This window comes from Poromitra crassiceps (genome assembly GCF_964638095.1).
Source record: "Poromitra crassiceps genome assembly, chromosome: 7".
Taxonomy (NCBI): domain Eukaryota; kingdom Metazoa; phylum Chordata; class Actinopteri; order Beryciformes; family Melamphaidae; genus Poromitra; species Poromitra crassiceps.
In genome coordinates this window covers 51,690,422-51,716,498 of record NC_139628.1, presented here as the reverse complement: position 1 = coordinate 51,716,498, position 26,077 = coordinate 51,690,422, and the positions used below count along the sequence as shown (strand labels likewise).

General features: G+C 44.3%; 2 long non-coding RNA genes across 2 annotated transcripts; one reads left to right on the top strand and one right to left on the bottom strand.

Moving 5' to 3' along the window:
* Window positions 1-3,727: 3,727 nt before the first annotated feature.
* Window positions 3,728-5,964, top strand: LOC310779804. Its single transcript, XR_014552855.1, has 4 exons — window positions 3,728-4,102; window positions 5,306-5,500; window positions 5,593-5,672; window positions 5,830-5,964. It is a non-coding gene; the product is annotated as an uncharacterized lncRNA (long non-coding RNA).
* Window positions 5,965-8,073: 2,109 nt separating this feature from the next.
* LOC310779837 lies at window positions 8,074-9,709 on the bottom strand. The gene is made up of 3 exons (XR_014552859.1): window positions 8,850-9,709; window positions 8,326-8,461; window positions 8,074-8,219 (listed from the first exon to the last, which is right to left on the bottom strand). It is a non-coding gene; the product is annotated as an uncharacterized lncRNA (long non-coding RNA).
* Between the last annotated feature and the right edge of the window lie 16,368 nt (window positions 9,710-26,077).

Below are 26,077 nucleotides of genomic sequence, written 5' to 3'. Positions count from 1 at the left end.
TTCAGCTCTCGTTTGCTTCTGTCTGATCAGAGGTTTAAATTGTTGATCTTTTTTTGATCTGTCAAGACTTAGCTTGTAGCTACTTTCAAACTAATGTCAAATTGTGACATTCTGTTTATGATGATTCACTCGAGCACTCGATGAGGTATCTCGAAACAGCGGTGGTCTAATGCGGGTGGCCCTGCCTCTTTTATATAAGATTATTTTGGCCAATAATGATGTAATTGATGTCAAGAGTGTAAACAAAAACCACAATTGCTCGACTGACATCACTGATGATGTAATAGACGATGATTCCACTGATGATGTCATAGACGATGATGTCACAATGTCTATGACATCATCAGTGACATCACAATTTGCTCGAGTGTAACCGAAAACATGATGCCCGAGTGTAGTGACATCACTGATCATGTCATAGTGACATGATCACTGTTGTCATAAGATGATTTTGGTCAATAATGATGTCACTGATAACATCACTGATGATGTCATAGACATTGTGACATCATATGACATCATCAGTGGGGTAAAAATTTAAACAGACAGACAATCAGAGCCCACTTGCTCCCTCTTTCAACCTCATCCGCTCCCACCTTTCAACCTCATCCGCTCCCACCTTTCCGAATAGTGCTGGAAGGATTTAACCAAAACAACAATCTGTCAGGGCCATAGGTTACATTTTGCCATCTGCTGTAGCATTAAATTAGGCCTGCTTGTCGACTACAGTATCTGTCAGTGTTTGGGCTGCCTCTGCCCTCTTTCACACCAGGCTTTACATGCTGTAAAGAGAGTGTAAGAGATAGAGAGAGAGAGAGAGAGAGAGAGAGAGAGAGAGAGAGATAGAGAGAGCGAGAGAGAGAGAGAGAGAGCCTTTTGTGATTTGTGTGTCTGGTAGCGCGATTATGGTCGAAATGATAATCACATTTCATTCAATCACATCTCTTCTTTTTTTTTTATAAATTTTGAGATCACAATTATTTAACACGATTATTCTTTGACTTTGGGAAGATCGAGCATTTATTGAAATTTAAAAAATAAAATTAACTTTCAAGACTGGATTTATTTGAACTGTCAAGGAAGGTTTTTCAAAATAAAAAGACAAACGCTCTCGACTCGAGCTGAAACTACGCGCACCCCCAGCATGTTTGGGCTTTGGAAGAGGCACCACTGGCTTTACTATGCAAGACAAAATGAGAGCAACATTGCTAAACGGAATGCAGCACATTTGACCTCGATTTTATCTTTTAAAAACAAATGTTCCTGTTGGAAGCCAAAATCCGGATCGCGATTAATTCGATTAATTGTGCAGCCCTAGTCGTGAGATCAGCTGGCATCTTATATTGTGACATTTTACTTTTTTACATCAATTGCAAACACACACACACACACAGCTCAACACTGTGCCCTAGCGTCATTGTGCTCCCGATATGAGTCCTTGGGCAGCACTGTAAGTGTTGCACAGGAGGCTACTTGCACTGAATGCCATTGGGTATCCCCGGCCGCTGGTGATGGAGAGAAAGAGCGACTTGGCCAAATAGGAGCTCGGGGGTGAATGTGTTCTGTGCAGTCCAATGCTTCCACAACATCCTGCCCATCAGTCAGACAGAGGCTGGATGGCCCTGGGCTATGTCTGAGAGCAGAGCAGACTCATCGCTCATACCGACGCACCTACACCATACAAGACTCTCCCTACATAAACACCTAATGCAAGCTGGCGCACACACAAACAAACACACACACACACACACACACACACACACACACACACACACACACACACACATACACACATACACACACAAACACACACAAACACACACAAACACACACCGTAGACCCACTAACAAGCATTCTAAAATAATAAACTCCACACGTCTGGAGTCGGTATCCAGGAGAGTGAGAACACTTCAACGATATTGAAATCATCTTTTATCTGTTGCATTGCATGATACAAGTTGCAACACACACGTCCTATACACACACACACAGTCACACACACACACACACACACACACACACACACACACACACACACACACACACACACACGCACACACAAAACACCATCAGTCTCTTTATGAAGTGACTTTGTGGTTCGGATTCAATTACTCACAACCATAATAGGCGGTTTTCTTGGAAACTGCTTGAGAGATATTGTGATATTGACGAGAGGAATGCAACTTCAAATGCCTCTCACATATAGTCAAGAATCTGACAAATTTCCATGATGGTGCCAAGAACACAATTTTGGGAAACTAAACTCAGTGTCTCCAGGCAACAGGGGCCGATGAATAGGAATGGGACTATATTTTGAAATTCGAAATATACCGACTGTGAATTAAGGCTTGCACAACTTCAGTTTCTTAGACAGCTGCGTAGGAGGAAATGTCCATATAGGCAAGAGAAGAGAGAATTCTTGCACACTGTCCTTTTTACTTGCAATAAACTTTATTACTGTCTTCAGGGAAAACTTTTACCTGATGAGAAGGTCTAAGGACCAAAATGGTGCATCAGTAGTCAAGTTTATTACAAGTAAAAGGACAGTGTGAGGAAGTCTCTCCCTTGCTTATGGAAATTCAAAATACCAAAAATATGTCAATATGTAGCGTGGGACAGAAACCAGCGATATTAGCTCCATTTTAGTCTGCTGTAGTAGTGATCGTTGACGTTGAGATGTCACAATTCACAATTTCACAAGCAAATTAACGGCATTTTCCGTAATTAATGTTTAGATTCTATCAAGCCAATGTCATTGCTAGAAAGATTTTTGTTTCAGAAATAAACATAATTGTACACAGTCAGACTTTACTGAACTTTTATTTATTATGTAATCATGATCTCACAAAACACTCTATATTACAATACAGATACAGTACAGTACAATACAGTATATTAATACTGTAACAGGACAACGACCAAACAAACAAACAAAAAACAAACTACAAACAACCATACCAACAACACAATAACAGAAGAGAGTATCCACTTTATTTTTGGCGGCCATTTTTGCCTGATCTGCTGATGGGTGCTTCTTCCGGTGTGATCCTCCCAGCCTTGTTGCTGACAGCTTGACACCCGTCTGGGCGAACGGAGCAAATCACTAATCAGGTCCAGCTTGGCAAAAATCTCGTCGATAAATATCCCTTTAAGAGCGCAGTGCATTCATGGGTAATCGCCTGCTGTGGCCAATATTAACCATTTTGAGTAACACTGTTTCCATACGGATCACCGGCGTGAGTTTGTTGTTTATAACGTGGCTATATTCATAACGTTTTCTATCTCGGATACGTTATTTCGAATCGCACATAGGTTACGCCAAACCCCACATAGGTTACGCCTCGAATCCCACATAAGTTACGCTAAAACGCACATACTTTACGCCTCAAATCGCACATAGGTTACGCTAAAACCACCACCGCAAAGCGTGTGGGTTTCAGGACGAAACAGACGAGCCACTAACGTCATCTTAAGAGCACAATATTCCTGGAATGCAAGTTTAACTAAACAGTTACATGTCCTCTGCATTCTACATAAAATTAAGATATTACTGGTTGTTTTATTTTGTATGTTACATACTTATTGACCAAGTTATGTTCTATTGGCTCTGTGCACAAGTGATTAGACAAACTTCCGGTTGCAGTCAAATCGGCTCAACAGCTTCCGCTTTAGCCCGGTCACTGTGTGTATGTAACTTATCTCTGACTATCTGGTTTTTATACACTATTTCTGGAACTCATTACTGAATTTTTATGACGGACTTGGCTGAATTGATATTTGATTAGGCCGCCGCCTGGACACGGACTTGAATTTTTACGGATTGCGGACTTGTATGAAGCTTAATATGCTATTACGTTAGCTAAAGCTAACGTTAACGTTAGTTTAAAGCTAACAGTGTTGGAACCATAGGTTTAGAACGAACATCTTCTCTACCACCGAATTGCTTAAAAAATGCCAATTTTTACGAGATGTCTCCAAGATCTGCCTAAAATAAACGTAAACGATGTCCATCGTATCGTTAATGCCTGTTCCCCCGCTCCCATAAGCAAGCGAGAGAAGGGATTCAAGTTATACATATCGAGTTATCTCCACAACTACGAGGGTAAGTAGTGTTTAGATTCAAGCTGCCTTGCTGATGCTTTGCTTTTGTTACGTTTGTTAACTTCATCCTAATACCTCATACCAACATGTCATACCTACTCAGAATTTTAACCCCTCAAATGCCAGTGTACAGTAAAAAGTACAGTAGAAAACACAAAAAGTGAATTATTTTCCTTCCCATAAAGGCAAACTGGATTTCTCTTGGGGGGATTATCATAGCCTGGGATATGTTCAAGATTGGCAGGATCCATTTTAGAATGATGTCACAACAGCGATGTCATAACATGATTTTGGTCAATAATGATGGGTTTTAATATTTTTTTCAGATTACGTTTGTTTACGATGTTAGCTTGTTTTTATTAATGTTAACACACATTGTTAGTTGTTGTACTAACTACTAACCTCCCCCCTCTCTCAGTTTCAAACAAAGATCAGAGCACAGGTGAAATGATTATCAGGGCATTGTGCCACAGATCCATGAGGAAATCTGAGAAGCCACACAGTTTGAGTGTATGGTGAAGCTATATGCGATATGCATGTTACTTTAATAACCCAGTGTTCCTGTTGTTTCTGGGGATTCAGCTAGTGTTGTAATACAACGTAACTAGTAATGGAACGCTCAAAAGAGTGGCTAGAGTAGGCAGATACATTGACCTAGCTGATCCCCAGAACCTGGGTTAATCTGTTCGTTTTGTTCATCAGATAATTTTGCATGTGTTTTTGTACCACTTGGTCGTGGTATATAAGCTATGTTTTAGCCAGGGGTGTAGTGGTAAATACAGACAGAGGTGAGTAAACTATCAATAGTGAGTAGTTTATCCACCTTGTTTCCCCTCTGCAATTGATACAGGTGATCTGCAAATAGGTGAGTAAACTATCTGCCTCATTTCAAAGAGGAGGGTAAACTGTGTTTACTTGTGTTTAGCCTCCACTACGCCCCTGGTTTTACTCAGCCATTCATTTAGGTGCAATCTGGTGTTAAAAGTACAAGGCTATCATGAGTCAAATAAACAATCTAGTGCATTTGACTTATACAACATGCTCTTAACATATCGAAGTACATAACATTTGGTCTGTGATAATAGATGAATAATATTAGAAATATATATTATTTAAAAACCAAGATTGCATCCTAAAGGAATGGTCAAACAATGAAACAAGCTAAGAGAAATAAGTATTTACTATGACATGTGACTTTTTGCAGGTGGTATTGAAAGATTCCAGTCCTGTGGAGCTGATGCATCACAGTTGCACATGTGTGGCGGGAACAGCTTTCTGCAACCACTGTGTTGCTTTGCTGTTCCAGTCGGCACATTACTCCCAGCTTAAGGTGCCAGTGGTCCCCCCTGTGCTCAGCTGTACCGAGGGAGAACAACAATGGCACAAGCCCAGAACTTTGGCAAGTCAAGAAAAATGCATATTAACCTGTTGCACTATAATTATACACCTGTTGGTGATATTTTCTAATCTATATCCTCCCTACCTTAATAGGGTATAAAGCCAGGCCCTGTGGATAAAATGACTGTGCTGTCTGCTAAGCCAAAGTGCAGAGCAACAACAGAGGGTGTGAGGTAAAATATCTATCTCTCTTTTTTCCCCAGAAGTGATGTCACTCAACTAGAAATGATGTCATCAGTGATGATAGATTTACTGTATTGCAATATGCTACATGAATGTTTGAATGGAAATATGCATACGCCACTTATATAACCTTTATGTTCCACACAGGAGCACACTCTACAAAGGCCTCAGTGGGGACTTGCCTGATCTTTCCGTCTTTCGGGTGACAGAGGTGTATAAGGATTTCTCCGCAGCTGAGGCGCCGATGATTTGCAGCATGGGCATCAGCTGTGAAGTTCCTCTAGTTGACTCTGCCCTTGGCAAGGTTCAAGTCGGTAGTCCTTTGTCCTACCAACAACAAGCGACGGCAAAGAGAGACCTGTCTTTCCATGCTGCCCCACCACCTCCATCTCTGCCTCTTCAGAATTACCGACTGCAGCCATCCAGTTCCATGTTTGTATGTACTGAAGCACAACAGCTACACCTTAAGTGTCTTGAGGTCACCTGGGTTATGGCACAGAAATTTGAGTGTGCTACCAGAGCACAAAGTTCATGTGCTGACTGGCATCGCCTAAGGAGGCCTAGACTGACTGCCTCACGTTTCAGGGAGATCTGTCAAGTTAGAGAGAACTCTGAGGAAGGTCTGGCTAACCGGATACTGCAAGGGACCCGTCAGACGGCAGCTATGAAGAGGGGGCTCGAAATGGAAGCAGATGCTATCTGGGAGTATTGCCAGCTAAAGAGAGTCAACCACTACCCCTGTGGATTTGTAATCCACCCCGATGCTCCTTGGCTGGGGGCATCTCCAGATGGGTTGATCTTTGACCCTTCAGAGCCATGTCAGTTTGGTCTGATTGAGATGAAGTGCCCAAACGTTAAGAGCTATGTTGACTGCCCGTATCTCAAAATGAATTTGGGGAAATTGGAGCTAAAACAAACGCATGCTTACTACTCACAAGTGCAGGGGCAGATGCTAATAACTGGAATGGATTGGTGTGATTTTGTGGTTTCAGCTGAAGAAGACATACTAATTCAACGAATATACAGGGACAGTGATATGTTGGAGGTGATCAGAGAGAAAGTAGACAGGTTTTATTTCCATGTCTACATGCAGAAATGCCTGTAAGGTTTCAAGATTGAGACATCAAATATTGTACACTATGCAAATCAAATGTGTTGAGCATCAATCATCTTACTTTCACTATTAATGGGAAATGCTTTCATGATTAATAACACTGCCTTCCCACCATGTTAACACAATAAAAGTGTAAATTGGCTGAGTGACTCCTGCTGTTTTTATTTTAATACAGTTAACCAAAGTTCACAATTTTAACAATTATAGCTGTATGGGGCAGTTCACAAAAAATAAAATCCCCCTTAACCAGAATGCTATCCATCCCGATTATTTTGGTGTAATTTGCTTCGTTTTTCTGATAAAAATTGACAAGTTTTTTTTAAATTGTTTGAGTGAAATCAGATAGGCAAATCACACCAAAATTATCTGGATGAATAGACAACACTCCTGGTATCCAGGTAAGGGCAAAAAAGTTTCAGAATGTTGTGGGAATTGACCCTTTTTGACAACTGTACAACTTAACAATGACCACTGTAACTTAATATGATTGTGATTTTATTATCTTGCACCTTTAAATTGTCAAACACTCAAAATACATTTTTATCAGACAATTTATTTACCAATTAAAACTAAAAGGAATTTAGCTGCTGTCGGGTGGAAAAGTGTACATTGAACACTGAATAGTTCATATCAAGTTCCTCAGAAGAGGTAGTTATGGCTACAATTTTCAATTTTCACATCTCCATTTCTTGACCAGGGGTCCATTTTGGTAATTTGAGAGGAGACATGCGACTGTGAATATTTGATTTATGCTCCCTGATATAGAGAGAGGGATAGTGGTCTCAAAGAGTTTGTTCTCTTTTACTCTTCTGATCAACCTCTCCACGTGGACTCTCAAACGGGCAATGGACTGCGTCTTCAGAACATCCACCTCTGGCATTTGGGTCCTCTTGGAGAGGAAGGCAGGACGATGAACACTCCCAGGCACAAGGTCATCCACCAAGAATCCCTTGTCAACCATGACGGCCATGTCAGGTGTTAAGAGTGATGTAATACCTGACTGACGAAACACCTCCTTGTCACTCATGGAACCCTCAAAGAGTGGTGACACAAAAGTCAGGGCTCCATGAGGGGACATGCCCACCATGGCCTTGAAGGTGCAGTGGGACTTGTAGGTGGAGAAGACTTCACTCTGAAGGAGGAGGGATGAAGGTGTTTGACACCATAGCTCTGTGCAATCAAGAACTATGTGTGTGTTTCTGTAGCTGCCGTCAAAATCACGTGGCCTTGTGGCCTTCACAGCTGCAGGTGACATCCAGATACAGATGGAGCCCAGTAAGCTGTAGAGGAAGTTGGCCCAGGTTACAATGATTCGGCTGACTGTCGCTCGGTGGATGTTAAATCTATGGCCAAGCTCCCTCTGGGTACATCCGGTGGACAGGTATGTCAGGAAAAGGAAGAGCTCATCTATCGGCAACAGTTTCTGGAGGGAAAAAAGTTTAATGAGCTGTTAGTTGTTTAAAAGTATCCTCTTCATGCCCCATACTTTGTGTGTGTGTGTGTGTGTGTGTGTGTGTGTGTGTACTTACAGTTGGTCTGGTTAAAGGGCTTTCAGTTGTCGTGCTAGTGACATCGGCTTTCCTTGCTCTGGTGACCCTAACTATTTTGGCTGTTGCTGCCTCGATCAGGTTCCAAAATGCCATCAGATGATTGTATGTTGGGAATCTTCAAAAGAACAAAACATAATAACAAAAGCAAGTCAAGCATCAATACATATTAATTAGCCAGAGAGAGAAAAAGCAATACACTAAAACAGACAAAATATTAACATTTACAATATTTAACACAAAGACAAGAAATACACAATTATATACAGTATGCATGGGCCTGAGAGGGCAGTCATTGATGTAATCATTTAGACTAGATGTATTAACTTTGTTTTTGTTATGTTCATTGTATTATTCATTCTGTTATTCGTCGGAAAGTATATTGAGACACACCTTGGTGTGATTTTGGACTTAAAATAAAACTGCTTCATTTTGATCTTACAACTATACCATTATTTATTTATTAGCTTGATGGGTTTATTTTAGACTAATGCTAGATGTCTTACCTGGTGTAAAATCGGATGTCTTCTGGGGAGGAAGCAAATCGCTGGAGTCCAAAAGTGTTTTGTAGATGATATGTTTGGAGCTCCTGTCTGAGCGCCTCGATTTCCCTCATCATCCCTTCATACTGCTCCCGGTCGACACATATGGTACGGTTGGCACCATAGTCGTGGTCCAGAACCATCGGTACTGTTTGTTGAATGTCCTCCTCAGGATCCGGCACAGGCTCCGGACATGGTCCCGGACTTGACGGTCGAGGTCGGCGTTCCCAAACACCAGCTCGTGTCTTGTTGGTGTAGTTGTTCCACTCAAACAATAATGGGACGGAGCTTGCTTCTAATATCCGTCTACCCTTAGCAGTAGTGGTGATTTGATTATCCTCGAAATGTCGGCTGCATACCTTTGTGTGTTTGGTCACTGAAAATCCCATCCTCCTGATTTTCTGTATCCACCGTGCACGAAGGTTTGTGTTTTTTGGGAAGCAGTGGAAGCTCATCATACGGTTATAGCGACTTGAAGCTGAGCAAAGTGGCACACAGCAGTGATCATTAGAGCCACCCATACCTCTTTGTAACTTGTGCACATCTCGTACATTATATTTCTTTTTCCTCACAGCACTCATCTTGTCTTGTTATTGTCATTCGGGGTTCTCAGTGTTTTGCTAGCTTCTAGCTAAGGGTTCGTTAGCTAACGTTAGGTTAGTTTAGCCAGCTTAAACGTCATACAAGTCCGCAATCATTAAATTCGTGTCCGTGTCCAGGCAGCGGTCAAATCAAATATCCATTCAGCCAAGTCCGTAATCCAAATTCAGTAATCAGTTCCAGAAATAGTGTCGAAAAACCAGATAGTTAGAGATAAGTTTGATAAACACAGCGACTAGCACAGCGACCAGGCCGGTAAGGAGAGGAAGCCGATAAAGCGGAAACTGGCTCGCCGATTGGCAAGAAAACCGGAAGTTCGTCTAATCACTTGTGCAACTAGCCTATTCAGCCAGGGTACAAGAGACTGAGTGTAGGCAGCCATCTTTTCAAATCAAGTAGAATACATTAGGAAATGGCAAGCTGCAGCAATAGTCACGTTAAACCGGACCTTGTACGCACAATTATTTTTTACAGTGGGGCATTCAAAAATAAGGTGGATAGGAAGAATCAGCCGAGCAGCATTTTGGTAAACAAACGGCGTCACTGGGTGGCAACGGCAATAGAAACCTATGGAGCCTGAGTTTGAGCGTCTGACTCTAGCCGACTGACCCTGTTTACATTTTAAAAACTGCGACAGTTCAAACAACCTTAACACGACATGCATACTGTATAGTATACATCAAACTCTTGAGCTAATTCTCTCACTCAGAATGTCAAAATATAAGCGATGTGATGTATAGTTTTTGAGATATTAACGTTTGTTTGGCACAACTCATACTAGTTAACTGCCGCGGGGTTCCGCATTTCTGGGTGGCAAGTGACGTCACGCTGATTCGTCCTATTCATAGTATTCCAATGATGTCACAAGCATTTTCCTACCAATATGGCGCTACAATACACACAGCTCATTGGCTGTTTGTGTCACTTGATTGTAATCACCTGTTAATTGATTACAATCGCCTGCCAAGATGGCCGTGTGGTGATGTAACAGAATACATGTACTATCAATAGACACAGTGAATAAAGAAAGGATCAGGGTAGAAACAGAGGAAATAAGGCACAGTAACAGCATCATTGGAAAGATTTTTAAAATAAGTGAAATAATGATAAAGAACGGATATTTAAAGGTAACCTGGACTGGGTTCAGCAACTTCCTTAGAAACAAAGCAAACTTTAAAGAGGGTCTGGTCAGTGCGTCTTAGTGAATAATTTGATGTATGGAAGAGAAAATGGTTTTCGACAGTAAGGATAGTTGAAGTTAATAGATTTCAAGATAAATTGGTACCAGTGAAATCGACGTGTTGTATCAAGACAGAGCCACCTGAGCGTGTCTAACATGGTGCAATGGTGTGTAAAAAATAAGAAGAAGAATCTAATAAATCTGCAAAGTAGTCCGTTTTAGAAGCATTCTGGTAAACAACATCAGCGTAGTCCATTGGTGGTATATATACGTTTAACCAGCACCAAAACTTTTCTTCATGACATGATCAATGTGTGCGTTTAACGCTAAGTTCAGCGTCAATCCACACACCTAGATATGAAATTGGTCTTCATTCTGAAGAGACCTATAGACGGTTTTCACGGAATTATGTTGCTATGGGAACACTTTGAACCCTATCTTATTTCCTGTCAGCTATTGTATTAGCAAACATTGCAACAGGAAGTAAGCTAGGGGCAATTTAGAATGTTTATGTTGTCAAAATAAAAGCGTCTATACCCAAGTATGTATATGTATGTATATGTCATGCATATGTGTATATATTATATACTTTGTTTATTTTGTTTGTACAACCAGATGTTATGGTTATGTTTATATATAATTTGGTGTCTTGTAATCCCATGTGGGATGGGCCAGAAATGGCATGACACAGAAATAAAAACTAACTAACTAACTAACTAACTATACCCAAGTTGAAACCAGGGAGCTGGATTTTGGAGTTGAGGTTCTATCTCACACCGAGAAGCATTCATACGTAGTAGCATCGGTAGTATGCACTGTAGTTAGTAGAGCTTGCCTGGTCTTGTTAGGGAAGCACCTCCACATGATGCTGGGGGGTGCAAGGCGGAGAAACGTACCAGCCGCAGCAAAAATCCACCTGCATTTGGCTAATTCGCTGGTAATTTCCAACCGCGCACAATGAACATTCGTGAATCCTCATCATTTACCGATGATGATGATGATGATGATGATGAGCCTGCGCGGTCCATCGACCTTCTCCCCCCGCGCGAAGGTGAACGATATAGGTCGTTTTCCAGACAATGCCGTAATGCTACCGTGTGCACGGGTTGAGCAGATGTGTGATGTGATGTGCTTCACCTGCTAAATGACGGGGAAACGGGCCTGTGTGTGAAATGGACTGACCAAATGGAGCTTCTGGACCTCTCTCTCCCTGTCTGTCCAGGCAGTTAGGGAGCTTCTGGACCTCTCTCTCCCTGTCTGTCCAGGCAGTTAGGGAGCTTCTGGACCTCTCTCTCCCTGTCTGCCCAGGCAGTTAGGGAGCTTCTGGACCTCTCTCTCCTGTCTGTCCAGGCAGTTAGGGAGCTTCTGGACCTCTCTCTCCTGTCTGTCCAGGCAGTTAGGGAGCTTCTGGACCTCTCTCTCCCTGTCTGCCCAGGCAGTTAGGGAGCTTCTGGACCTCTCTCTCCCTGTCTGCCCAGGCAGTTAGGGAGCTTCTGGACCTCTCTCTCCCTGTCTGTCCAGGCAGTTAGGGAGCTTCTGGACCTCTCTCTCCTGTCTGTCCAGGCAGTTAGGGAGCTTCTGGACCTCTCTCTCCCTGTCTGTCCAGGCAGTTAGGGAGCTTCTGGACCTCTCTCTCCCTGTCTGTCCAGGCAGTTAGGGAGCTTCTGGACCTCTCTCTCCTGTCTGTCCAGGCAGTTAGGGAGCTTCTGGACCTCTCTCTCCTGTCTGTCCAGGCAGTTAGGGAGCTTCTGGACCTCTCTCTCCCTGTCTGTCCAGGCAGTTAGGGAGCTTCTGGACCTGTCTCTCCTGTCTGTCCAGGCAGTTAGGGAGCTTCTGGACCTCTCTCTCCCTGTCTGTCCAGGCAGTTAGGGAGCTTCTGGACCTCTCTCTCCCTGTCTGTCCAGGCAGTTAGGGAGCTTCTGGACCTCTCTCTCCCTGTCTGCCCAGGCAGTTAGGGAGCTTCTGGACCTCTCTCTCCTGTCTGTCCAGGCAGTTAGGGAGCTTCTGGACCTCTCTCTCCTGTCTGTCCAGGCAGTTAGGGAGCTTCTGGACCTCTCTCTCCCTGTCTGCCCAGGCAGTTAGGGAGCTTCTGGACCTCTCTCTCCCTGTCTGCCCAGGCAGTTAGGGAGCTTCTGGACCTCTCTCTCCCTGTCTGTCCAGGCAGTTAGGGAGCTTCTGGACCTCTCTCTCCTGTCTGTCCAGGCAGTTAGGGAGCTTCTGGACCTCTCTCTCCCTGTCTGTCCAGGCAGTTAGGGAGCTTCTGGACCTCTCTCTCCCTGTCTGTCCAGGCAGTTAGGGAGCTTCTGGACCTCTCTCTCCTGTCTGTCCAGGCAGTTAGGGAGCTTCTGGACCTCTCTCTCCTGTCTGTCCAGGCAGTTAGGGAGCTTCTGGACCTCTCTCTCCCTGTCTGTCCAGGCAGTTAGGGAGCTTCTGGACCTGTCTCTCCTGTCTGTCCAGGCAGTTAGGGAGCTTCTGGACCTCTCTCTCCCTGTCTGTCCAGGCAGTTAGGGAGCTTCTGGACCTCTCTCTCCCTGTCTGTCCAGGCAGTTAGGGAGCTTCTGGACCTCTCTCTCCCTGTCTGCCCAGGCAGTTAGGGAGCTTCTGGACCTCTCTCTCCTGTCTGTCCAGGCAGTTAGGGAGCTTCTGGACCTCTCTCTCCTGTCTGTCCAGGCAGTTAGGGAGCTTCTGGACCTCTCTCTCCCTGTCTGCCCAGGCAGTTAGGGAGCTTCTGGACCTCTCTCTCCCTGTCTGCCCAGGCAGTTAGGGAGCTTCTGGACCTCTCTCTCCCTGTCTGTCCAGGCAGTTAGGGAGCTTCTGGACCTCTCTCTCCTGTCTGTCCAGGCAGTTAGGGAGCTTCTGGACCTCTCTCTCCCTGTCTGTCCAGGCAGTTAGGGAGCTTCTGGACCTCTCTCTCCCTGTCTGTCCAGGCAGTTAGGGAGCTTCTGGACCTCTCTCTCCTGTCTGTCCAGGCAGTTAGGGAGCTTCTGGACCTCTCTCTCCTGTCTGTCCAGGCAGTTAGGGAGCTTCTGGACCTCTCTCTCCCTGTCTGTCCAGGCAGTTAGGGAGCTTCTGGACCTGTCTCTCCTGTCTGTCCAGGCAGTTAGGGAGCTTCTGGACCTCTCTCTCCCTGTCTGTCCAGGCAGTTAGGGAGCTTCTGGACCTCTCTCTCCTGTCTGTCCAGGCAGTTAGGGAGCTTCTGGACCTCTCTCCCTGTCTGTCCAGGCAGTTAGGGAGCTTCTGGACCTCTCTCTCCCTGTCTGTCCAGGCAGTTAGGGAGCTTCTGGACCTCTCTCTCCCTGTCTGTCCAGGCAGTTAGGGAGCTTCTGGACCTCTCTCTCCTGTCTGTCCAGGCAGTTAGGGAGCAGATTAGCTCGACCGCAGACAACAATACGGCCGCCGCTTAATAGACCAACATCTCAGCTGTACGTAATGATGATGAGAGAGACGCACGCATGCGCGCCATCACATACTGTACATACACTCTTAGAAGAAGTGCTTCTATATGGAACCTTTAAGGGTTATATAGCTTGGTATGTATTTGGAACCCTCAAATGGTTCTATGTTAAAACCATTTCAGATGGTTCATTTAAAAGAACCCTTGGGGTCTATATATAACCATTTTGAGGTTCAATATAGAACCACTTTTTAAACATTATAGAACCATTTCGGGGTTCTACATCGAACCACTTTTTATACATTATAGAACCCCTTGGGGTTCTGGATAGAATCACGTTTTAAACATTAGAACCCGTCGGGGTTCTATATAGAACCACTTTTAAAACATAGAACCCTTTGGGGTTTTATATAGAACCCTTTGGGGTCCACCAATCAGTCGACACCCTAAGGAGAAGAAGGGTTCGTTGAAGGGTCATGTGTTGTCTTACAGAAATTGTATAGAACCTTTTTAGAGATGGGGTTCTTTGGTAAATTATATAGAACCTTAAGTTCTCTATAGAACCCTAATGAACCTTATTTTCTAAGAGTGTACCATGTATGTAGCCTACTGCACAGTGAGAAAAGACGACTTCTAAAGCCAGGAGTCCACTTCCGCACATTATGCGCACAGCGGAGAGGAAGAGAGGAGGCGGAGGGGACATGATGGCTACGATGAAATTGTATGAAATTAGCTGAAATGATAGGAAAGGGCATAATTGTCCGGTGTCCATGGAAATCTCTAAGAATAGTTCACTCACTCTGCACCCAACGAGGAGAGTAAATGCCGGGCTAGGAGGAGGAGAGGTGGTGGACGGAGAGAGGAAAGCGTGAGAGAGTGTGTGTTTGAGAGAGGTAGGACACACACACACACACACACTCATACACACGGACACACACACACACACACACACCCACACACACACGGACACACACACACACACACAAAGCAGCCGACCCTTCCAGTGGCATCTGGGCAGCGGTAATAACACGGTGTAAAATGGCATCACAGAGAAACTGCACATTATCACCCGACTATAGTGACATAATAGACCCTTCTCACGGGGGCCATTTTGTGTCGAAAAGGCAGGGTAAACACAGGTGCAAGCAACACACTAATGAGGGTTTCAAACTTCCATGATTGGAATTTGGAAACCCTCATTAGTGTTTTGCTTGCACCTGTGTTCACTCTGCCTTTTCGACACAAAATGGCCCCCGTGAAAAGGGTCTATACTAACGGCAGTTATCACAGGCCCCCTCTTCAGCTGTCCCTCTTGCAGATGGACAGACAGAGAGAAATACCAAGTGATATATATATATATATATATTAGGGCTGTGAATCTTCACTGGCCTCACGATTCGATTTGATTACGATTCAGAGGGCTACGATTCGATAAAACACGCATTCCAGGAATATTATTTACATTTATAACGATAATGGCACGCGCCTCCGAGCCTGACAGCTTCCCTGGCTGTCAGGGGTCGTCTCTCGGAGATTCCAGGCGGGCGTGCAGCACCCATGCATCGGATTGTCCGCTCGTTCCGCACGAAGCCGGTGGCTGCCTGGTACTCCGCGGATCCCACTCGCGTAGCACGACAACACGCTGAATCCCACCCAGATTTGGGGGTGGAACACGCCAGGATTGGCCAATGCCAAAGCCAGTCCTCAGAATTGTCAAATCAAAATCATCGACACGTATATGGTCCGCATCTCAATTTGTTTTCAGTCTGAAACGGACTCAGATGCACGTGACAAACGGGTTCACCTCGACTTTAACAACATTTCTGAGCACCACCTTCCCAAATACATGATAGGCTATCATTGTGATATCTTGGTGTGAGGGGTCCTCCGCGGGCCCACTAGTCGGCACTCTGAGGCCCACCAGTGGGCCCACTAGTCGGCACTCTGAGGCCCACCAGTGGGCCCACTAGTCGGCACTCTGAGGCCCACCAGTGGGCCCACTAGTCGGCACTCTGAGGCCCACCAGTGGGCCCACTAGTCGGCACTCTGAGGCCCACCAGTGGGCCCACGGCACAGTGGTTGAGAAACACTGACCTAAGGCATCCATTGGTACCAACCATGTCATGCTAGATTGTGGGGAAGGGGGCAAAATAACTCACGCAAACGCAAAGTTAGGCTACATTTCGGCAAGGGGAAAAAGTGGTATGGCCATTTTCAAATTTGGTCCCTTGATCTCTCACCCGGAGGGCACGCACCCCCACTCTGGCTTGCAGGTGCAGGACAAACAATAGAGAGGCAAAGTGAACGTCACTTCCTGCTTCAATCAGCACTGTACCAGAGATTTTCATCCGCCATTTATTTTCCCATAGACATTTCGTAAAATGCTTATAAAATAGTTTTACTTGTTCAAACCAAACGGTTCAGCTAAGGCTATAATCGGGAGAGACCATAGAACATTTCACTCGGACCAAAAATATATATATATATTTTTTTTTTCTTTAAACCCGCATTTTGTTTTACGTTTTAGTCTGAGCGAAATGTTTATGCGATCTCTCTTGTTTCTAAATATATCTGAACCGTTTGGTTTGAACAAGTAAAACTGTTCCTTCCTTGCTGAAGCAGGAAGTGACGTTCCACTTTGGCCTTATATTGATAAGCAACATGCAAACTCCAGGAAGTTCATTCTCCCTTCTCCTAACTTTTACATTTTATATTTATTATATTATATTTATAATTACTGCCTCTCCTGACATTTGCAGAGTCACTGTCATTCTCTTTGTTTAAATGTCATATTTTACGATTGCCTTTGTACCGTCTGTATTACCAGGGTATGAAATTGTGGTTATTGTTAGCTTTGTGGGCTTTTCCTCACCCCATCCACTATTAGTGGTTTTGGTAGAGTCGGATATCTCTGGTGACTTGATTTGATTTGATTTATTTATTTAGACGGGACAATGCAAAATTGATGAACACAATAACCATGGAACAGATAAAAACATCTGGAACATAATAAAAGTGTAAAAATCGCCGGATTTAGCGCGAGGCTAGTTTCCATCCGTTGTCCCCGAAACATAAGACACAAAAATGATAATGACAATGATGTTACTTAGATACATGTGCTCATTCATGACTATTAGTGTCTTTCACACACCCCTTGTGAGTGATGTTCCTTTTGATATGTTATCTAGATAAACTAGCACTCTTTGGAGTGATAGCACCATATAGAATAGATACCAGTCTATAATAGTATTTCTCTGGGGCCTTTGTGTCTCCTATTTTCAAATTTGGGTATCGGAGTTTCTTGAGTTTTGCTATTTGTTTGTTTGTTTGCTTTCTTCAGCTCCGCCCTACTCTATACATTTCGTACACTGAGGTATAACATTTGAATGATTTGAAATGCTACTTTAGTATTATTGTCTTTCTTGGGAATGTTTTACTTTATTGAATGATTTGCATGTTTGAAGCATGTTTGCACTCTGTGACATGTGTCATTACAGTATGTGGTCTACCTATCTGGTCTGTGACATGTGTCATTACAGTATGTGGTCTACCTATCTGGTCTGTGACATGTGTCATTACAGTATGTGGTCTACCTATCTGGTCTGTGACATGTGTCATTACAGTATGTGGTCTACCTATCTGGTCTGTGACATGTGTCATTACAGTATGTGGTCTACCTATCTGGTCTGTGACATGTGTCATTACAGTATGTGGTCTACCTATCTGGTCTGTGACATGTGTCATTACAGTATGTGGTCTACCTATCTGGTCTGTGACATGTGTCATTACAGTATGTGGTCTACCTATCTGGTCTGTGACATGTGCCATTACAGTATGTGGTCTGCCTATCTGGTCTGTGACATGTGTCATTACAGTATGTGGTCTACCTATCTGGTCTGTGACATGTGTCATTACAGTATGTGGTCTACCTATCTGGTCTGTGACATGTGTCATTACAGTATGTGATCTACCTATCTGGTCGATTGAACTTCCCCCACCTGCTTTTCCCTCTGCCAATTGGCGGAGAGATGGGTCCTTTATTTATGTGAATGCTCTGTTGAGACGTAACCATACAATAAATCTCCTGGGAGTATAAAGCCCAATTTATGCTTCGTCTGCCGACACTTTTGAAACGTTCGCCGACAGAAATGAGGACTTGAGTCAACACTCTCAAGTGTCGGCGAGCAGTGTCTGCTACCTAGTGAAATGTCTAGTGTCACTGACTACGTCACGATGTGTCGCGCAAGTCTGACTGGCTATATAGACGGCAGACGCGCTTGACTTCCTTGTTGTGGTATTCACTCGATTGAAATGAATGAACGTGTCCCCGCTATTTTTATCAGCCTGTCCTTGATGTATGACTTGGTGAAAATGACAAAGAACGAGAGAGGAGGTGAGTTGTGTGTCGTTTATATGCGGCTGCAGCCAAGTATGTTACGTCTTGCCTCCGAGGTGGTTTCACTGTGCGTTCCCTCTCTTCTCTTGGCTGTCTGCTTATAGCGTTCGAGTGTCACGTGACCGTTGAACCGAGGCGAACGTTCACTGAAGTATAAATGCAACACCATGAGCGACACTTTATTTTTTGTCTGCGACCATGTGCTGAGCGACACTTTATAATAGTAAGTATAAATTAACCTTAAGACTATGCAGTGTGCTTCTTTTTTCCGATCACTTGAACTCTCACCTCAAGATATCCGAACGAGAATGGGTTGTATGAGTACTCGTGCGTCTCTCCTTTACAGATAAGGTAGTATTGCCCAACCCGTACTAAATGCATTTGAATTTGAAAAAAATATAAATGTTGGTATAATAATTTATAAACTTTGATTACCAGTATATATTTTTGTTCTTTTCATCTAATTAGTAGCTATAATTGTGTAATTGAGTGATGGGGTTTAGAGTATCCTCCTCCTGGTGGTAGTGCATGGTCACAATCTGGCCCCTCTGGTAGTGAGGGGGAAAACTATGTGGACCTGTCTATATCATCAAAGTTGCCCATCGCTGATCTAAGAAAAATCAACATACGAGTGGAATTGGAACATCAACAATAGTAATGATTAGAGCCCAACCGATATAACGGTCGACCGATATTCTCGGCCGATATCGGCCGATAACCGATATATCGGTATCGGCCGATATGTTGGCCGATATGCCAATATTTTTTTATTTTGTATTTTTTAAGTCATAGACAACATGTTGTGTATATGTGATCTTTTTTCTTAATTCAAGTTATATTTTATATTTGTTCTATTTGTGTTTTTGTATTTCTAGTTATTTTATAATTATTAAATCCCCAGTTAAGTTTACTGTTTCATTGCATTGATGTCATTTTGGACAATAAAGTTTATTGATAAGCTGTAAAATATCCTGCCTACATTACATATCTCAAGTCATGTCAAGTCATATCTTTGTCAAGTGTTTGATATTTGAGGGATCATTGCAAAAACATTGTGTAATATAATGTGTATATTTAATATTAGAATATCGGCTGATATATCGATATGGGAATTATTTTACTCCCTAATATTGGTATCGGCACGGCCTCAAAAAAATCCAGTATCAGTCGGGCTCTAGTAATGATGATAATAATTAATGAGATGTCATTCAGAGAAAGAAAGAAAAAAATGATTTATCTGGAGAGAGAAAAAACAGAGAAAGTTAACTCTGCCTTTTTTTTTTTTGTCCTTGAAATCATCTTTGAAATACCGCTTATTTGTATTTGGGAAATTAGCCTTTCAACAGCATTTTTGACTTCTTTTTTGTTTGAACTTCAAAAACTCCTGTCTGGTTGAACGCTATCAGGAGGAGGGAGGGGAAGAAAGAGCAGGAACAAAGTCTCTTAATGCATAATAAAGTCCATGTGTTTGATGAGATGCATTTGAGGTGCTTATGGAAATAGCAGCTCCACGTCTCATTTGCATTCTGACAGCGTGCGTGTGAGCAGAGGTGGGAAAAGTACCGTAAATTCCGGACTATAAGCCGCGGCTTTTTCCCCGTTTTTTGGCCCCTGCGGCTTATATAACGGTGCGTCTTATCTATGGATTTTTTCAGAAAAAAAAAAAAAAATACAAATAAAATCTCTCTTTTTTAGCACTCTTTCTAACTATAAATCCACTTCTGTTTTAATTTCCTCTCTTGCCCTCTTTTCACCACACCGCGGACACTGTGTGCACTGTAAAAATAAACAACGGTGGTGTTGTGTTATGTTGTTTTGTTGAAATGTTACGGTAATACGGTAAATGGGAGCTTCCTCAAACAGCCATCTCTTTCCCGACAATCCCCTCTGTGCGTGACCACTTACATATGGTAATTACGGTAAGCAAACGGCCACTCGGCCATCAACTCCCTCCCCCGACTACCAGGAGAAAATCACAAACTTCGGCGAATTCACACAAAGGAAGATCAAGGAATATTCCATCGAACCGGAGCAGATCATAAATATGGATGAAGTGCCTTTGACGTTCGACCTGCCACTCACTCGGACTGTTAACTCATTCACTGCCAATATCTGACTGGCATTTTTGGCACAGGCCAAGTATTTCCATAATGTTTGGTCATCTTTCAAGACCCACAGTAAATTCTGTACTAGGACTACAGTGATGTCCAATACCTCGAAATGAAGATCTAAGTCTCTACTTTCACCCCCAAAAAGAAAGTTAGCTTTTAGCATGTTCTGTACTCTACTTATAACCCTTTTTATACACCCCATGTTCATCAAAAAAGCCTGTCTGGGAAGAGAAAAGGGAGAAAAAAGCATTTTTGTAAAAGGGCACAATCTCAGGCATAACTCACTCTCAATTCTTTTATTTTGAACTGTATTGACATCAGACATGTAAATATTATTCGTTAGGACACAAATGACAAAAAAAAAATATATATATATATATATATATATACACACATGAAGTGCTTTCAACAATACAGTTTACTCGGTGTGAGTGTGCAGACAGACAGACAGACAGACAGACAGACACACCGACAGACAGACAGACAGACAGACAGACAGACAGACACACACACACACACACACACACACACACACACACACACACACACACACACACAATCCCCCTTTTAGATTTCTAACCCAACATAGGATAAGCAATAACCACGCCCTGTGGCGCTGGGATTGGCCAGGAGCAACACTGGAGGGCACGCAGCCCAGCGATTTCATAACTGAAGAGCTCTTGAGAAGGACAGCGGGCTGCTGTGAGTGCCTTCTGCCCGCTGCTGCCTAGCTGTTCCTGTGTTTATTTTTGATTTGTTCTGGTACACCCGTCTCCCTATCAACTCTGCTATTTGATCGTTCCCGTTTTCCCCTCGGCTATTCAACACGTCCTCACCGCCCTCGCAAACTGATCGATCATTTCCTCATTCCTCCGATGATCAAACACATCTCTTGATTACTTTCTCCCGTTTTCTCCTGGCTGGCACAGAGGAAGGCGACTCCAGCTCGTGCCGAGGGCGTTTCAATTGCGTTTCTCCTGTCTGCACAAGGAAGCGTTACCCGTTCTCTGCTTTTCCTCTTGCTAGATTTCAAAACAACAGCTGCGGTATGTGTTTGATCGCGTGCTGTCGGCTACCCTTTGAAGGCAGGGACCTGTGTCTGTGTGACAGGCTGGGCAAGTGTTTGCTGCAGGCGCTGCACCAATAAAAACAAAAACACGTCAAACACGTCCTTGGCGGGGAAGGCCATTGCTGATAACACGTCAAAGACGTCATTGGCGGTGAATGAGTTAACAAGAAGCGCCCTGGAGGATTCTTTCACCAAAAAAAAGCTTTGCTCGTTCTCGACAGCATGAGAACGAGCAGTAGAAGCAACACTCTCACTTACCATGGGGAAGGTACGCAGAAATTCACACGACGCAGCTTTCAAGTTGAAAGCAGTCAATCTCGCATTAAAAGAGGGAAACAGAGCAGCCGCGCGTAACCTGGGCATCGATGAGTCAATGGTGAGGCGTTGGACGGTGCAGCAGGAGGAACTGTCTCAGCACGGAATATTATAGGAGTGTGAAAACATCCACAATCACCAACGGGTTCCAAAACGCTGGACTGCTGCGGGATGAAGAGGATGACGCCGCCACAGCTGGCGCTGAGGGCCGTCAGAGGCTTCAGAGGCTGTTCGATGCCGACAGTGACGAAGAGGAGTTCGTTGGTTTTGAGTGACAATGAAGGAGAGAGGAGAGTGGTTGACGAAGCCACCCTGAACCTGTTCGTTTCCGACACTGAAGATGAGGACTTTGGTGGTTTCAGTACGCAGGAAGAAGAGGAAGACGAGGATTAGTGACTTGACTTCTCTGGTTACAGGTTTGCTGCACATATAGCCTATTGTTGTGTGATTTTGTCTGGGGATTAGTGACCTGACTTTTGTTTTGTTTTGTTGAAATGTTAATAAATGGGAGCTTCCCCAAACAGCCATCTCTTTCCCGACATTCCTCTCTGTGCACGAACCCTTTCATATGGTAATTAAACATCAAAACACCCGCGGCTTATAGACCGGTGCGGCTTATAGAAGAAAAAAATAGTCCATTTTGGTCCCGCGGCTTATAGACCGGTGCGTCTTATAGTCCGGAATTTACGGTACACACATTCTTTACTTGAGTAGAAATACAGTTACTTGTCTAAATAAAGACTCTGGTAAAAGTACTGATTCAACTTGTTTAATCAAGTAAAAGTACTAAGTTACAGGCCCAGAAATGTAAGCAAGTATAAAAGTAAAAAGTATTTCTCCCGGCTGTTTCTGTGCAAAGCTAACTGAACCTCGCGTCATATTAAGATAAACAGAATTTCTGGGGTTGATTGATCGATTGACTTTATTTGGTGAATGTCAACAAAACAGGGCACAAATACAGAAACAGACAATCACCGAGGATAAAAACACAATAAAGCCATAGGAAGAATATGAACTCCTGCCTTCTGGCAGGAGATACCTAGTTCCAACTTTCAAGAAGGTCAGACTAAGAAAGTCCTTTATACATCAGTCGATCCTGAGGCTTAACTCATTCAGGGCCAATGACGTCTTTGACGTGTTATCAGGAATAGCCCAGAGGGCCAATGACGTCTTTGACGTGTTTTTGTTTTTATTACTGCAGGGCGTAGTTAAAACACTTCCCCAGCCTGTCACATGGTATCAGGTCCCTATCATCTAAGACAACACGTGAACAAACACATACCGCAGCTGTTGTTTTGAAATTGAGCAGGAGGAAAAGCAAACGGATAAGGAGCTTGCCTTGTGCTGACAGGAGAAACGCCATTGAAACGCCCCTCGCGCGCTGCAGGAGCTGGTCGCTTTCCTGTGTGCCAGCCTTCCTGTGTGCCAGCCGGAGAAAACCGGAGAAAGTAATCCACAGATGCGTTTGATCATCGGAGGAATGAGGAAATGATCGATCAGCAGTGATCAGAGGGCGGTGAGGACGTGTTGAATAGCCGAGGGGAAAACGGGAATGATAGCAGGGAGGATAGGGGAGGGCATGGACGAGCAGCACACGAACAGCTAGGCAGGCAGAAGCCCGCTGTCCGTTCAAGAGCTTCATGAAATCGCTGGGCTGCGTGCCCTCCAGTGCAGGACACTACTCCAGTGTTGCTCCTGGCCAATCCCGGCGCCACAGGGCGTGGTTATTGCTTGCCACAGGGCGTGGTTATTGCTTATCCTATGTGGGGTTAGAAATCACGCAACGAAGGGGGATCGTGTGTGTGTGTGTGTGTGTGTCTGTGTGTCTGTGTGTGTGTGTGTGTCTGTCTGTCTGTCTGTCTGTCTGTCTGTCTGTCTGTCTGTCTGTCGGTGTGTCTGTCTGTCTCTCTGTCTGTCTGTCTGTGTGTCTGTCTGCACACTCACTCACACTGCTGTATTGTTGAATGTAAAAAAAAGCACTTCATGTGTATATATATATATATATATATATATATTTTTTTTTTTCATTTGTGTCATAACGAATAGTATTTACATGTCTGATGTCAATACAGTTCAAAATAAAAGAATTGAGAGCGAGTTCTGCTTGAGAATGTGTATTTTACAGAAATTGCATTTGCTCCTGTTTGTCATCTCAGAGAGACATTCTGGGGGAAAACAGGGTGTATATAAATGGCTATAAGTAGAGTACAGAACATGCTAAAAGCTCACTTTTTTTTTCCTGGTGAACCCAGAGACGTACATCTTCATTTTGAGGTATTGCAAATCACTCTGGTGCTAATAGATAATTTACTGTGGGTCTTGAAAGATGACCAACAATTATGAAAATCTTTGGCCTGTGCTAAATATTGGCAGTCCTAAACTGGCCCTGAATGAGTTAATCAAGAACATGGCCGAGGGTCAGTGGAGCAGTGACCAGTGCTCTCTGTGTGCTGTATGTGTGTATGTATCTTTGTATTTTTTGGTTCTGTTCTCTTTGTCATGTGTTTGTGCATGGGACTGCCGCTGTCTTGCAAGACAAATTTCAGTGTGAACTGACAATAAAGTATATCGTATCGTATCGTATCGTATCGTAGGCTTATTTCCATTGCGGTCCTCATGAACATAAAACATAAAAGAGACATACATGAGACACGGATGGGTATCACCGTCAACACTCAAATTAAGATTAGTAACATTATTACTAGTTTGAAGAGTAATAAAGGCACACTTCAATATTATACAATACATAAACATTTGTTGTTATATGTAAGGAATTTACAGACATAAAAACACATACAAACAACAAGAAGAAAAAAAGGGGGGGGGCGGAGGGGGGGGGGGTTGCGGGGGGTACGTGGCGGGGGGGGGGGGGGGGGGGGGGGGGGGTTTAGGGAGGGAGGATTAGCTCGTCAACAAAACACAAGTGGCTATGCTGTCAATGCAGCTCCAGAAGGATGCATCTGAGGAAAAGGGGGGGGGGGGGGGGGGGGTGGGAAGGATGCAAGAGAGCTATAGGGGGTAACAAGGCGGGGGTTTGGGTCGGGGCCTGGATGGGGTGGGATGTGCATGTGTGTGTGTGTTTGTGAGTGTGTAAATGTGTGCCCGGAGTGTCCAAATTGTCCTTGTGAGTGCAATATGCCTGGGATTCCTTTCAGGGTGGCGACTCTGGAGACGATGAACCGAGCACACACAGACACACTCCAATTAAGGCTCTCCAAGTAGTAGGATTGGCTACAGGTGGTGTATGCTGATGGTATATAATCTCTGCTCCTGGATTTGTTTGAAACACAGTCACTGAAGAACTAAATCTAGGAAATGAAAATAAATAAACTGACTCCCTTTCAAGTTTCAAGTCAGTTTTGGTGGAGCACAAAGTCCTTCATCACTTGTGTTAGTGGTAGGGAGTGGACTTGGTTCAGGCGATGTGTGCCCAGCACTTGGCGGATCCGGGTCCGACACACGTGGGCCAGACTGTGAGGACATCTCTTGGCCTCCAGAAAGACCCTGAGAGCCTCCGGATCCGCCCTCTCCTCCAGCTGTTCCTGCTCTGTGTACACCAGGGCCGGGTCAGCACCGTGGTCCAGCAGCAGCTGAACGAAGGCCGCACCGCACCGGTACCACAGCACCTTACCCAGCAGGAGAGAAGCCACGTCACGGGTCAGAACGCCAGCAGCCTGGAGCAGCAGGTGGAAGCAGTCCAGGCGGTAGAGTACAGCACTGATGTAGAGAGGAGACGTCTCGAGGGTGTCTATGTCAACAGGAACAGCAGCACGGTACCTGAGGAGTTCCTGCAGTATCTCCAGCCTTCCATCCCGGGCAGCCAGGTAAACAGGGGTGTGTGAGCCGTGTGGGAGTCTGTTAGGGTCGGCCCCGGCTTCCAGGAGGATCCGGACACAGTCCAGACTGTTGCCCTCGCACACGGCCCAGTAGAGAGGTGTCGTGTTATACTCATCAGCTGGGTCTACCTGTGCTCCCTGTGTGATCAGGTAGTCCACACAGGCAGCATGACCCCTACAGGCTGCGTCCATCAGAGGGGTCAAACACCCATAAAGACCCGGCTCATTGATCTGCCTTCTGAAGTGGTCTTCCTGCAGCATGCTCATCAGTGTGTCCAGGTCTCCTGCCCA